Genomic DNA, 12,887 nt, shown 5'->3' with positions numbered 1-12,887 from the left:
TAAAAGACTATAATCTGATTCAATCAGAGACTGCCAAAAGATTCAAGATTCTTGATGTTGTTTAGACAACAAATACCTCACTATAAAATATCTACAGAAAGTACGTGTCTTTATGTTACTTCTTTTCTGAATTTGGGTTGCTGAATACCTGTTACTCTTTGCATTTTCTTTGAAACCTTTTTCTTCTTCAGAAGAAAAGATGTCTTGACATTTTCATTTTTCCAGATTATTTACACCAAAAATAAGTATCTGCATTCATTTACCTGGAAATGTGTCTGTAGCACTATTTTCCTTCTACTGATGTATCCTGATATACTACTTATCCTCTGATAATACTCCAGAAGAACTCTGGTCTTCCATACATGTATCACAGAATCATAAAAACATGGAATGGTTCAGGTTGGAAGGGACCTTAAAAATCATCAGGTTCCAATCCCACTGCCATGGGCCATCACTAGACCCGGTTACTCAAAGCCCCATCCAACCTGGTCGTGAACATTTCCAGGAATGGGGCATTAGTAAGAATCTACTACACATACACTGTTGTATTTCAGTCCTGTATCTGACTCAGATATCTTCAAGCATCTCAAGTTGTAGAAGTTGCCTATATTTACCCCACTGAATTAAGCCCAAAACATAATTTCCTTTCTTTTGCAGAATTATCTAATTCTTGCAAAATTTTGGATATCTTGATCCTATGTTCAAGATTCAAAAGCCAAAAAAATGTTAATGTTTCTATTTTCAGATGTCTGATCACCAATTTCTGTCTAATTTCAAGATATTTCCCAAGCAGAATGCAAGCTGACCTAGAGGAAATTAAGCCTCTTTATCAATAACTTTGCATCACAATTCAGGATTGCACTTCAGCAAAAGCAGTTGAAAGAAATGACATTCAGATTCTTCAGTTTAGAACATTTTTTTATTTTTAGTTTGCTGAGCTGAACGCAATTGTGGTATAAGTCCCTTTCTGACAAGTTAACGTGCTACTTTGTAGCACCATTACAATCTTACTATTTTGTTCTTGCTCGTTAGTACCAAAAACTGAGGACAAATGTCAACAATCTTCTACATATTTTGAAAAACATTCACCACTTTGTCATCACATGAAGATTATTGATATTGTCTAATTTTATATTAAACCCTTTTCCAATTAAGGAATCTAAAATATATAAAAACATCTTCTCTTAAGTATCTCATAGTTCAATTTGTACAAAAAGACTCTAAACAGATGAATAAAAGTGTGTTGTCACTGCCCATAATGAAGCCATTAGAAAAATCAAACCAAGTGGATCAAGAGAATAGTCAGTGTCCCAGATTATGGTACAGGACTTAAGATGTCTTCTTTGAGATGCCTCAGAACTACTAATAGTAAGTCATATTTCAGTTTCTTTACAGAAAATTTAAATTTCAGTTTATTTACAGAAAATGAAACAGAAAACGGAATAATACAAGGAAAGATGATTCAGTGTAGGCAGTCAATAAACTAACAAAATCCCAGTTTGGAGGCAGAAACTGTAATCCTTTATTTGGACTCACAAGTTCATATTTCAAGAGTTTGGGGTTTAAATATTTAACGGGGTTTATATATTCATGGTATTAAAATTGGTGGGTTTCACAAAGATGAGGTAAGGGGAAAACCCAGGTTAACACATTTTTGGGGTTTTAGGAATTACCTCATGGAAAAACCCTATTTTATCTTGAGTACTTTACAGGGGGATTAGGTATTGAACAAGGGATACAGAGTATACATATGCAGGGGGGGAACACAATGGGTTTTATTCAGAGATCTAATGAGATTAGGATGTGGATTCTCTGGCTGGGGCAGGACATGTGATAACATCATGTTCTTTACATCCTCCTGAAGAAGGTAGGAAGAATCCACAGAGATGAGGTCAGTGAAAAAGGGGGTTTTCCAGTATCTGTCAGCCCAAGGCTTTGATTAAACTTAGCAGTTTTTCTTTTTCTCATATCCAGTTTTTGGAATCCAAAAATTCAGCGCTTACTACGATATTTTTCTTTTCTGATTAGACCATTCTGTATTTAATTTCAACACTTCAACATATAGTAATTTATATTTTTATTATTCATATCATCACTGCTTTCTTAAAAGAACAGGCATAGGATTAAACCAGTTATAATCCCCCAGATAAGCACAGAAGTCCAGGGGAAATCAAGGTGAGGGGTTTTTTTCACATTGTCTCTAGTGTTAGTGGCAATAAGGATCTAGTCTTACATCCTTTAACAGCATTTATACTTTAGGCACCAGCTGAAAAATGTCTTAAGTTATCTTGAGATAAGTTGGCCAGGTGGCCTTTGCTGGCCTTTGAAGTCTGAACTGGCTATGCAGGAAATTCAAGTATATATTTTAGGGTCCCTCCCTTACTTAGACTTAGTCCTAGGCCAGATTTTTCCTTAGAGCAATTAAAAATGTGACAGGAGAACCTGCTCCTGACCTCTTGATTACATTGGAAAATGGGTGGTTTTTTTTCAATTTACTCATGTAGCATTTCTGAGTTCCTTCCTCCTGTAGAGTCTCTGACAGGAAAAGACCACAAATTAGATAGCAGTTGTCCTTTGGCCTCTTCTGTACCCACCTTCCATCATAATAGCATAGATGTACCAATTACTGCTAAGTAGTCTTAGAGTTACTAAGCACAGAAGATACCCAAACCACATTCTTAGAAATTGTGCTAAGGTCTGGCTACTGAGCTGGCACTAAAATAGAAGTGGAACTCTAAGTATTGAGGCTGGAAAACTGTATTCTTCCTGAGTCAGACAATAGGAGAGAGATGACATTTTGCATAAGAACACGCTGACACAGACCTAGCACTGAGCAGATGTGATTGTCCTTTCTGCTTTTTAATTCTCATTCTATATTATCAGAACAAATAAAGTTCTTTGATGGTTGTCCCCTGGTAAAGACATTATAAATGACAGAAGTCAGAAAGAAGATACCAAAGCAATGTTACATCCAGCTCATCATCTCCACTGCTTTTTTGCAATTCACTTCAGCTATTTACTGGAATTGAGAATTCTTTCAAAAGGCAGTGGTACAGGAAAGCACTGTCCAGCTCATAGAAGATATTAATGAAGATGGCAATTGCCATCTGGTTTTCAAAGAACTTTATACAGCCTGACAGCTAAAAAGGGTGGGAAACACAATATTTTACACATGATGAAGTCTTTTCAAGGAAAAATTATTACATGATAAAGCTGAAGTTAAAACCCAATTTACTTTGGTATACTTTTTTTATTTTTATAATGGATCATATCAGCGTGGTCCCATAATGAGTTGCATTAGTACAACTAAAGTGCTGGAAAAATGAACAGTATAGCTTGGACAGGAATGTCCCAAGCAGGTGTCAGTGGTGTAACCCACGACTGACATAGTTATGGTGTGAATCAACAGATATTCTTATATGAATATTTTGCATTGTTTGTTAATGCATCTGTGTTACAAGAATATTCTATATAATCTCCTATATTTTAGTACATAAATATAAGTATCTTTCCATGTGTTTTTTCTTCAGAAAAAACTTTATAAATTGTGTACCAAGTCTATCATATATTATATGTATTACATGGATCCTGCATTGGTATGGGGATATTATTTATTATTGATATCCTTATTTCTTGTCTCAAAATGAATTTATTTGCCTCTGTAATCCATATTAGTCACTGTAGTTGCTCACACCAGTTTTTGGATTCAATAGTTGGCTAGACATTGGTTGCTGTTTAAAATGGGTATGTGCAGTGTAAAACCAGTATGTAGTTGTCACAGCAAACATTGTCTGCTGGTCCTTTACCATTCAGTTTACCACATCATTTAAATGCTTCAATAAAATACCCTCTTTTGAATTTATATTGACATAAGTTTTAAAAATTTTCATGAACATAATCTACAGCAATAACTCTAAATATAATATGAAGTTTCAGAGAAAGCACATTCAATAATACAATGTACACTGAGTGTCTCAGACAAAAAGTTGCATTGTTTATACCACCATGAAGTAGTGTAAAGATAGAAAAAAATCCAGATCCTCTTACTATCTTTGGGCCAACACACCTGATGTAACATGAGGTACGTTCATACGTTATTCTGCAACAATATACTTGTATTTTTAGCACATGAAATCTCAGCATTGCAATGATTCCACTTTGGTCCATAGTCAATATGCTACCAGAAACACAACTTAAATCTTAGCGCTGAATGCCTGGGCAATTTCATGTTTCATCAGCCAAATATTTCAGAACTGCAGGAATCAAGGCTTAGAGGACTTGAAATTATTTTGGTGGGACATTATACTCTGTACTACTTGTTCAAGAAGGCTGAAAGATAAAATTTCTTAAAATGAAACAAACTTGCGAAGAAGAATGACAGTAACATACATTAAAACTTACTATGCATGCATTTCCTTTGATTTGGGGACTGCAATATTAGGGTCACTCCTTTCATGTGTAACATCATCATTAAAAGCTCAAGTAAAATTTACCTTATTAATTTTCTTCTTTTGAGAAACACACTGAGGGTGACTAACTTGGGGTGCTTTTCACTACAACATTTATTGCTTGATGAAATAATATGTTAAGCCTTCACAAGGAATGGTTTGTATAATATATTAAGTCTGACAGGATTAACCAATGAAGAATAGTTTCATTAGTTACTTTTGTTTATTTGTACACAAGTGAAGTCATTCCTTGCAGAAGTACATTGGCATAAGAAACCTGTTTTTCATTTTTCACCAAGGGCAAAATCATTCATTGTGGCTGGATGCACAAGAGAGAAAGGCAGGAAGCAGAACACTTCATCCATTGACTATGTCCAAACTAGCAAAAAGGTATGTTCATGTTTCATGGTCCTTACCCACTCATGCCAGGCAGAATGTCTCCCAGAGTGCACTGCAGATCCAGTCCTGTATACATACACACATTTCCTTTAAGAAGAAAAGGAGTTCATAGGGAAAGATGGAGCAATCAAGACCTCAAAGCTGGAAATTGCTCTCTGATCATCCAGTTCAGACATTCCAGCTGAATGCCTGGGGATGGTTCAAAATCTCAGTGAAATTGTTTGTCCTCAGAGCATGCTTATACAATGAGGCTTAAAAAATTTGTTTTGCATACTTAGGGAAAAAATACTGTTGGATGGATGAAAAAGTGAAAATTAGATTCCAACTTAGAAACACCTGCTAGAGGACCTGCTTTGAAAGGATTCAGAGCAGTAGCCTATATCTAGGTGCTCCCTTATCACCCACTACAGAGGAAGCCTAAAGGTACTTGGTCCCCCTGGCTAAAGTGACCATTTGTGAATGTCAATCCCTCTTACTGATATTTGACTGGAGTGTAAAGGTAAAACTTTAATGATGAATGATCTATACTGTGCTACATTTGATACAATGGAAATTTGTTGTCAAGGGAACAACAACAATGAAATGCTTTTTAAAAAGAATAAAGAGTGCCAGAAAGGAGTTTGCTGGTTTATCACTTTCTGCACGTTCAATGCATAAGCTTTTGAGATCCTGCTTATGGCTGGAGGACATATCCACCTAAGTTTGTTAGGTCTTCATGATGCAAACACATCTGACAGCACACTGTGAATTTTCTCTGTGTGAGAATGCACTGTCTTTACACGGCATGATGCACGCTTGTATTTTTCTTACCCATTGTACTATTTTACCTAGTGTTCTATAATACCAACCAGCTAATGCTTGCTTTGCCTTAGGATCCCTATCACAGATGCAAGCATCTACTGTTGGGAAGAAGGAGACAGCAGGGGATAGGAGGGAGGATACTGAGGTTTTTTTGTTAACTTGCTTCCTTCAAGCATTACCACTATTATGCTTTTATAAGTTTTTGGTTTCATGAGAGATGTCATTATAAAACACAACAATGTGTGATGGTAACTGTGCCATTAAGGTCTCTAGTGGAACATTAATTATTGATCTTTGCCTCAAGAGCATCAGAATGTTGCATTAGAGCTGCAATGAACTGTTCACCTTACAAGCATTAAACTGAACTATGTCATTCAAAGGTGACAAGGTTTAACTCTGCTACCATATGCAGAGCAATCCAAAAACTGAAAGAGAATTGCTAACACAGCCAAACCTGCCTAGCAAAAACAGGATATCTGACACAAACAACCTTGCTGTTGGACCGGATATTTTTTAACTCGTTCTCAGTTTCTTGTTCCTTGTTCACCTTCTGAGTTCCCTTGCTTCCTGCAAACAATGCTTTTAGCAATAAGGGTCCAGGAGAGGGTTTATCACTCTTCTTAAGTGAGTGGTGCTGCGGTCAGTTCTCTTGGTATCATTTAGGAATGAAAGAGATTTACAAGCCAGTAGACCTCCCTGGCAGGCGTTCTACCACAAGTGCTATCACTGCAGTGATATGGGCTAAGTACAGACGTGGCAGAACACCATTCAAAACCAATCACTGGGAGAAAGTAAGGTCTCCTCCTGCTGCAGTGCCACCAGCAAAGCCTCTCTCCTTGGCCTTTCGGTAATTTTGAAGTTTTCTTCATTAACGTGAGCTACTGCTCTTGACTTCTATCAGCCCTGCTGATAGATAAACTGTCTGGTGTGTTATCATGTGGTATCACATATCACAGCCATCCCCCTCTAGTCCCTGCTATTCATAAACATATTCCTTACTTTAAGCATTAGCAACTGGCCCATGGTAGGACTAGAAAAATACTTTAGGTAGCTAACTTTTACTCACCTGTCACTATATCTAATTTTGTTTAACCCTTTTTCCTCTGTTATCCCTGTTTCTGTCTCACAGAATGTAAATTTCTGCCTCTATTAAGTTTGTGCTGACTTTGAGAAAGTATCTTTCTACTTCTGGCTATTCTTAAACCTAACAGACTACAGACCATACTTTTCACATTCACGGAAGTATCAAGTACAAAAGTAATTTTTCAAACAACACTTTTCTAACTCTAATTGCCTTTTCTCTGTCATTTTTCCCCTTGCTGACAGCCATTAAAAGAGTGTTCACTGACTGATGTGGTGATGTTGGTCAAACCTGGCCCTATAGATGACACTTCAGCCTGAGCAGGTGAGGAATCAGTCCATGGGGCTGGCAGATTAATTCTCTTCATGTTAGCATCCTCAAATTATGATTGCTCTGTTTTGAGACACTGCTGTTGCTACACTGTGGCAGGCTTTCAGACAAACCTCAACAATCCATAATAGTAGAGAATTTAGTTCTGATACGTGCCAGGGTGAAAACACCTAGATTAGACTGAGACTTCCTAAGGGAAATTAAATCACAGATATATTGTTCTATAAAAAGACAGTCCTTGTCCCTAAAGCAAATTTCCAGCTCTTTGTCACCTGCATAAAGTTTAAAGGTTTAGATTCTGCTGTGCTTTTGGTTTTTTGGGTTTTTTTTTCTTTCATTATCTTCATAATTGTTAATAAGTATTAGGTAAATTTCTATTCTAGAGTCTCTCCAAGAGACTTGAAAGAAATAAACAAAGGGAAAAAATGCAAGATCCTCAACTCCTGAACTACATGAATAAATTGGGAGGTAGGAGTTACAGATCACAAGTCGTCTGAATCAGCTGCAACACACGGAACAGATGTACTCCGTAGGTAAGACTATAATGTTCTGTCAACGTGGTTATGTTAGGAAAAAATTCTATGGATATAAAATTGCACTGCTTGACTGGTACAAGTTGGCAAAATCTGTATGATGGATAGAACCATGCCAGCAAACCAGTGTTTTTTCTCAGCTTAGCCTTTGACCTGACAAAAGTAATGTCGCTTTGTGAGCAAAGCTCTCTTTTTGCCACATATAAAGTATCTCTTCAGCATGTGCAAAGATAGCATATAGTGAGAAAAATCTGTGTTGTAAATATGCGTATGTTAAATAGCTTACTAATAATCATGTAGAGGACATACACAGGGAGAATGAAAAAAATACAGAATTCATTAGGCACTGGAAAGAAAACATAAAATACTAAGAGAAGCCTTCCAGCTCCTCTAAGACTTGCCCCATACTTAATTTCAGGATCTCTGGTATCATCCACAGCACCTGTAATTGTACAATGAAAGAAAGCAAGATAAACTTGCTATTACTTTCTTTCTAGATTCTGCTATTTTTACTCTGTGAAATAACAAGATGACTTGAATGCAGAGAATTTCATTGAAGTTATTTCAAAATTAAAGGTATTCACTTGCTACCACACAGAAATTATATTAGAATTCATTTGCAGGGATTTAAATCTCTCATTTTTAAGTTGACAGTTAAATCCAGCTCAAGCTGAAAGCAGCCAACAGCCATCTGATGACTGTTCAATGCATGGTGTAAAATTACTTTAATTCACTTTTGAACAATACCTAAATAAAAATATGCATCTTCCCCAGCTCAGTGAGTGACACTTTTACTGATCGTATCACCATTAAATCTTGTGTCCCCTTAGATAGCTCCTCCAGCAATTGGCCTTTTGCCTAGTGAAATTAAGAAGCATCAAAGTTATAACAATTCAACTATGTCCGCATTACTCTCTGCAGTTGTGTCCAGACCAAGTATCACTGCTTTTATTGGAGCTCTGTGAAAACTTAAGCCTTGTCCACACAGAGCATGTTAAGTGGACAAGTATTAGTTTGTGTTTTAGGCCCAGTCTAAAACACTCAGTTCCCAGCCAAATTTCAAAGGAAGCAGCTACTGAAGTGAGGATTATGCATTTAAAAAGAAGTATATTTAGTTACTGGGCAGTCTGCCATACACAAATTTCCAGTCCTGTACTTGTTCCCTGTACCTGTGCTCAGAAAATGGTAGTTGCAACATCGAGACTTCCTTAATTTTACCAATATTTAGTTCTTTGAATAAGTCACAGATAACATTTCAGATTTTCCATACAAGTGTCAAAAAAATGCCTGAATAACGTCTCAGTGTAAACATAAACATGTATCTACCTATGCATTTAGTATCCTAATCTATAATAATGACTCCTTGCTACTTTGCAAGAACTACTAATAATGTTAGAATGTAAAATAAAAAAAATAAAATTAAATAACCACTTTACTGCCTCATATTCATTAATGGGCTCTGAACCAGTATCAACTAGAATAAATACATTTTTCAACACGGCATACAGGTAGAAACAATGATTCTAACTTCTCTGCCTTTGTAGAGAGTACCCAGTACCTCCCAAATTAAAAGATTTATTCTTATGCTAATATTTTAATTCTTCAATATAATATTTCCTAAACTTCTAATCTAGTTAAAACAAAATCTTATTCTCACTGAATTTAATCTAATTTCAAGAAAATACATCAAGACAATCATGAAGACGTATTTATTTAATGTTTTACTAGAATTTAAAAGGTAAACATTACCTGTAAACTGCTACTGTTGCTTTCATTCTCTGGAAAACTGTAAATTTATAGGCTTCTTTAGATTTTGAATTCTGGAACCATAGTGGCCTCTATTGTTGTCATATTAGAATAGCATGTACTGCAAGTGTAAATAAACCACCTTTAGGCATTTTTCATTCATTGAAAATATATGACAATGCCCATCACCCTGGCTCCAATATACAGAAAACTTTTCAAGACATTCCTGTGATAATAATGTTCTCCTGCATCCATCTAACATCTGAGCAGTCACAGACATGCTAACCTTTGTTGTCAAATGAAATTGGGCTCTGCTTTGAAAATTACAGAAGATGTAAGGCACGTAAAATGTTCTCATTTTGCTGAGAATATCGGGGAAGTGACATAAATTAGAAGCAGTTTTTTCTTCTTGCTGATCAAATGATTGTTTGTGTGAAGACAAAAGATGAAATTGCATGTTACTTTAGCCATCAACAAACTTTGATTAGATCATAGCTTTAATTTAGGCTTTCCAGTGCTATAAACACCTCCATTAATAGAAAAATGATATTTTTTTTCAAAATACAGTTTAACCAAACTTAGAATAGAGATATAAATAGATATAGATAGATATAGATATAGATGATCTAGATATAGATTAGATTAGATATAGATATAAATCTGCTTTTGAGACTACATGTATCTCTGTCCACTGGCTGGTCAGGAATCCCAGACAATTTCTTTAGATAATGTTTCTAGGTGAATAAAATTAGTCAAGATGAATGTCACTCTAAAAGATTAAATCTGATGTCAGTTTACTAAGAAACAACAGAATAATTACTCCTTAAAAAATGCTCAAATGCAATTTATGTCAACATTTTATATACCAGAATGAGTTTTCATTGTGAGAAATTTAAGTACTAATTAATCAGGTTTTGCCCAACACTGTGAGGAGAGAACTAAAATGATACACTGAATTTCAGTTCTGTGCAGTCTGATAGTAAATATTCCATGGAGAAAAGACTAAAACTCAACTCCCATTTCCTTTCCCCTCAGGAAGCATGACTGATCTTCCTTATTCTCTCTATTACAAAGTGATTTATACGCCTTGTGCTTAGCATCATTGACAAAATTTTTTCCTCTCCCAATTTTTGAGACAAAAATAATCCCCAATATTATACTGTTAAACCTATTAAAAAAAAAAAAGTCTTTTGCAGAAAATGATGGAACTAAATGTTTAAGATTTCATATTATACAGTATGAAATGTTCTTAGTATTTGGAAGATAATTAATGTGAAGTTTTATAATAAATAAAGGTCTTCATGATCATATCTGCAGTAAAGTATGCACATTTTTTTGATTGGCATTTGGAAAAATAATTGAAAAAATTATTTGTTGACATTGTGAGCTTTAAAAATTAGTACAATGGGCTTTTTTCGTCAACAGCCAAGGACGTGATGAATGAAGTTTGGGTAATATGAACATACAACTTAAAAAGGAGACACTCTAGCACAAAGTAATCAAAGATGTTGAGAGATAGCTGTTTGCATATTTCAGTGACTTTGCAACAGAGGGATCTGATGTATGCACTGTAAATAGGAAACTTGATTCATGATCTGAGCAGATCACTCTGTCAATCTCATATTTTATGTGGCTGAAAGAAGACTAATTTTATGTCAAATTCTGTCTGCAAGCTTTCCCAGTTTCTACTTTCTTGACTTCTTTAAATCAGCAAAGAATAGCAGCAATCAGACAGGAAGTAGAAAGAGAATAAAACATACATGTATTAGGTACTTAGCATTGACAGATGTTTGTTCCTCTTCAGATATCAGTAAAGAAAATATTAAAGTAGCTTCTGACAGTAAGACTAACTGGAAAACCAAGTCAGTAGTAATGCTTTGTATATGTCAAGGTATATGGCCTTCTGTCAGTACCTTGTTACTTACCCTGAAGAAAGATGATATTATGTAGTTAGTTAGATAATTCAGTAGAAATAGTTATTAAGCAACTAGCATTACTGAAATAAGCACTAGGGCTGTCTCCTAAAAAGTTACTTTTTCCTTGCTCTTCCAAAAGCAGATTTGATAGATGTAACAGAACTATAAAATAACCCAAGCAGAAAGGGACCTCAAAAAAATCATCTAGTTTAATTTTTTGTGGGGAAGGGAACCTGGATGAGATTATTTTACACCCTGTCCAATTGCCAATCTTGGAAACATCCAGTGACAGAATCTCTACCACATTCCTGGGGAGGTTGTTCAACTGAATGATTGTTTTTGCTGTAAAAAATTCCTTTCTTATATCATGATAAAACCTCTAATGGTGCAACTTGTATTTATTTGCCTGTGTCTTCTCCATGTTGCTCCTTGTGAACAGAGAGCTATCCTCTTTGCAGCTGCCCTTTAAGGACTGGAATATGGTAATGAAGCCCTCTCCTAGTCCTTCTCTTCTCCAGGGCAAAAAAGGCCTTTAGTGTCTTCTCATAGGACAGTTTCTCCCTTCCTGGGCCTCCTTTGGACCCTCTCCAGTCTTTATTTCTCCTGAATTGTAGGGACCATAACCAGGCACAGTGCTCCAAGGGAGGCCTGACAAGTGCTGAGTACAGTAGGATGTTCAAGTCTATCTCTGGTAGTTATGCTCCTGCCGATGCAGCCCAGGATCCGATATGCCATCGCTGATGCAACAACTCACAGCTGACATATTTGGCTCTCCAGCCAAACAGATCCTAGCCTGTACTATTTATGTCATCCCAGGTGCAGGACTGCACTTGTCTTTGTTAATTTATACTGGTACTGCTAACTCACTCTTCCAGCCAGTCCAGGTCTCTCTTTAACATGGCTCTCCCCTCTGGTTTGTCCTCCTCACCACTCAGTTTAGTGTTGTCAGCAAACTTTCTGAGTCTGTTTCAAACCCAACATGTAGAGCATTTATGAAGATGCTGAGCAGTGTGGGGTTCAGTATCATTCAGTAAAAAGTGATCACCATAAAATCACCAAGAAATATGACTCTATTACAGGCTGAAAATAGGCAGTAAGTGATGGGGAAAATGTAAATCTTTAAGTTACATAGAACATTACAAGAGAGATTAATTTACAAGAAACTCCATCTTTAAAATGTCTGTAGGGTATGCTGAGTATTTTTTAAGATACAACATTTTTTCCTTATTGTAACACTAAGTGCTACAGTAGAGATGGTGTGGTGACCTGATTTTAAATGCTTATAACCTTTTTTACCTTTTTTTTTTTTTAAATTTAGTTGAAACAGAACTTTCAAAGACAAGATTTAGTAGGAGGATTTTTTTTCTTAAAAAGTCAGATTAGTCAGATTCAGATGTCTGATGGTGTTAATTTCACTTAAAAGAGTTAAATAAACTTTTTTTTCCTGTTTAATCCATCTTCAGACTTCTTATAAGTCTGTGTTTTTCACACAAAGCATCTGCACAGTTCTCATTTCCCCCAGGTCTTCATATGGAATAGGAAGTTAGAGTTAAATTCAAATGCAACTTTGTGCTTTCGATGTTCAGATGCTGCTAGAGGTTGCCCATCTTTCTCAGAAACTCACAGCACCCTT

General features: G+C 35.9%; 1 long non-coding RNA gene across 1 annotated transcript in view; it reads left to right on the top strand.

Annotated features, from left to right (window-relative positions):
- Window positions 1-12,887, top strand: part of LOC116784506 — a 50,471-nt gene that overhangs the window by 28,071 nt on the left and 9,513 nt on the right. Inside the window, exon 2 of the long non-coding RNA XR_004356100.1 lies at window positions 6,975-7,053. This is a non-coding gene — a long non-coding RNA (uncharacterized LOC116784506). The remainder of the gene's footprint in view (window positions 1-6,974; window positions 7,054-12,887) is intronic.

Source organism: Chiroxiphia lanceolata, chromosome 3 (assembly GCF_009829145.1).
Source record: "Chiroxiphia lanceolata isolate bChiLan1 chromosome 3, bChiLan1.pri, whole genome shotgun sequence".
NCBI classification, from domain to species: domain Eukaryota; kingdom Metazoa; phylum Chordata; class Aves; order Passeriformes; family Pipridae; genus Chiroxiphia; species Chiroxiphia lanceolata.
Note: the sequence above shows the minus strand (reverse complement) of the source record. Positions and strands in the feature narration are given on the sequence as shown.